The 2500-nt window shown below is 29.2% G+C and overlaps 1 protein-coding gene across 10 annotated transcripts in view; it reads left to right on the top strand.

Moving 5' to 3' along the window:
- Positions 1–2500, top strand: part of FOXP2 (forkhead box P2) — a 668538-nt gene that overhangs the window by 360733 nt on the left and 305305 nt on the right. The gene's annotated exons all lie outside the window — the stretch shown is intronic.

The following is a 2500-nucleotide window of genomic DNA, read 5'->3' as shown; positions in this document are numbered from 1 at the left end:
CTTTAAAAGTAAACAACTGCCCAATTAAGGTGGTGTTTTAAGTAGTGTATCATTCTTTTTATGGGGCAGATTCATTTTTCCTGATTTTGTTTGTCAGTGAAATATTATTTTCAACCAAAGACTAGCCACTCCATTCTTCACTGATTCAAATCTGTTGAAACAGTGACAGAGAACATACAGATTTCAAAGCAAATACTTATATTAGGCCAGAATGAGTATAGCTTTTTGAGAATAAGATTATATTTGTTTTAAAATTAAGGTGATTTCTTTAAAGCTCTGGATTACATTCAGACTGAACATGAAAAGATTACTAAAATGAACATATAATGAAATATTATTTAGAATTGTTTTAAATTAACTGTTGTATCATTTACATTTTTAAGTTGGTATATAATAAGAAAGAATGCAGCTCATTAGTTAAAGCAAATGGCCACACTAGAGTAAAATTTAGTAGAATCATTATTTTACATAATAACAGCCTTTAGAAAGTTATCTTAGAGTATATGTACTGAGTAATATCTTAACCTTTAGGTATTGTTCTCAAGAATAATCTTTTAAGAGCACTAGATATAGCTCTCTGAATAGATTCCCTATTATTTGAGAATAATGTCTCTCTTAATAGACAAAAGTTATTAGGAAGATAGTTTTTATTTTGTTTTCAAATATTTTGTTTTCACTATCATAGGATTTAAATGCCTATCAAAGTTGCAAGGTTAGCCTATCTTATATGTTACTTCAAATGAATGCAAGTTTCAAGACAGCCCTTTTCTCCCTTCGGTATATTTATAGGAAATATCATGCTAGCAGAATGCTATAATATTCCTACTGACTCCCTTAAGTCAGAGTCCTAAGAATTTATAGCCAAATTCTATTTTGTCTGAGAATACATTAAGTTGCGTTTATAAAGGCAAGTGGAAATAGCAACTGAAAATTAACCTTGTGGTTTAGAACTAAAAGACAGCAGATACTGAAAGAAATTGCAAAGAAATAACTTTTTCACCCCTCAAAACTCTGATTAGATTTTTCTTAAAAAGAAAACAGAGTAAAATCATGGCTTTACTTTATAGCACTCTGGAGACATTTTATGATAAAGTCTGCAAGGTGTGTTTATAATCGGAGTTTGAAGTTTACTTTGTTCTACAGTTTGTGTATATAAATCTTAAACAAAAGTAAATACAAAAAGTTATGTCTTTCAGATAACATAGAAGTGTAGTCATGTATTGGCGTGTTTGTGGAGTACCTTCTAGAAGTGATTTAACACAATGGGTATAGTAGGTGTCTACAAAAGACATTTCAAAAAGTGTCTACAGAAGATATGTAATAATTTAATAAATAAACATGCAAAAACCTTTGTAAATGTCTTTTCCCTTGGATATGTTTTAAATATATTATATAGTTAGATACTTAATGTCACTGAATTTTTGTCCATCCATGAGTGTGTTTTCTATTGGGCCTTTAAGTTCATTAAGGGTTGAAAGGTCCTTTTTATAAAATAAACGCAGTTACTGCTTTTAATTCTAACATATTCAAACTTTTCAGGAAAAAAGCAAGCTATGTGGAAATATTTAAAAATCTCATGAGAAGTGAAATAAATTTACAAATGTATTTTTACATGGTGTTATTTAATTATACAGTTTGAACAAAGAATTAAATTACTTCTTTAAAGTATAATGGGCTAATCATTTTTGGCTAAGGTCTCCTATTTAGAAATAAAGTTTAGGAGGCAGTGAGTGATGTAAACAAAATAGATTTTTGTTTGCCATGAACTTCTGGCAGAATATGGTCTGTTTTGAGAACAGAATGTTTACCTTTATTTTTATGGCTTTTGTATTTTTATAGAGGTAAGCAGTTTGAATTAAATCAGGCATGTATTTAGGAAGAAAGGTTAATGTTTGGAATATATTGTAACAAACACTTAATGATAAATGGATTGGCGGAATAGAGAGGATTGATAAATTATAGCTAGTATTTTTTTCCTAGCATTTCATTGATTGATATTGAAATATTTTTGAGAGCTGGAATATCTTCTTTAAGTTTTAATACTGTATTACAATGGATATGTTCATCAGAGCCATGTCTTTGTTGATATGCTTTGCTGTTTTATATTCACTGAAAAATCAGTAATAAAAAAGCTTTCTCCTGATGACTTACCATCTCTCCCATTCTTTTCTAATCTTCTAAAATTAGTACTAAATACCAGAATGTATAATATATGGAGGTAACATATTTCAAATGTTGTTTCAGATTAACTACACTGAGAAATTATTCTGCATTAGATGTAGAATTTTATTTTGATATTAGGTTTGCAGAACTAATTGTTTGTGTCACTAAGGTCAAAATAGTTGCTAAAAAACTTGATTGCTTTACAGGGTAGATTTGAGCTTGCATTTTGAGCATTCATTAAGTCAGATAATCTTTCTGAATGTTTTATGAGATTGTACTGCTTTGAAGGTGTTTCAGGTGATGGTGTTTAAAAATATCTGGTCAGTACTTTCTTACT

This window comes from Bos javanicus, chromosome 4 (assembly GCF_032452875.1).
Source record: "Bos javanicus breed banteng chromosome 4, ARS-OSU_banteng_1.0, whole genome shotgun sequence".
Lineage (NCBI taxonomy): Eukaryota > Metazoa > Chordata > Mammalia > Artiodactyla > Bovidae > Bos > Bos javanicus.
This window is presented reverse-complemented; position numbering and strand designations above follow the sequence as displayed.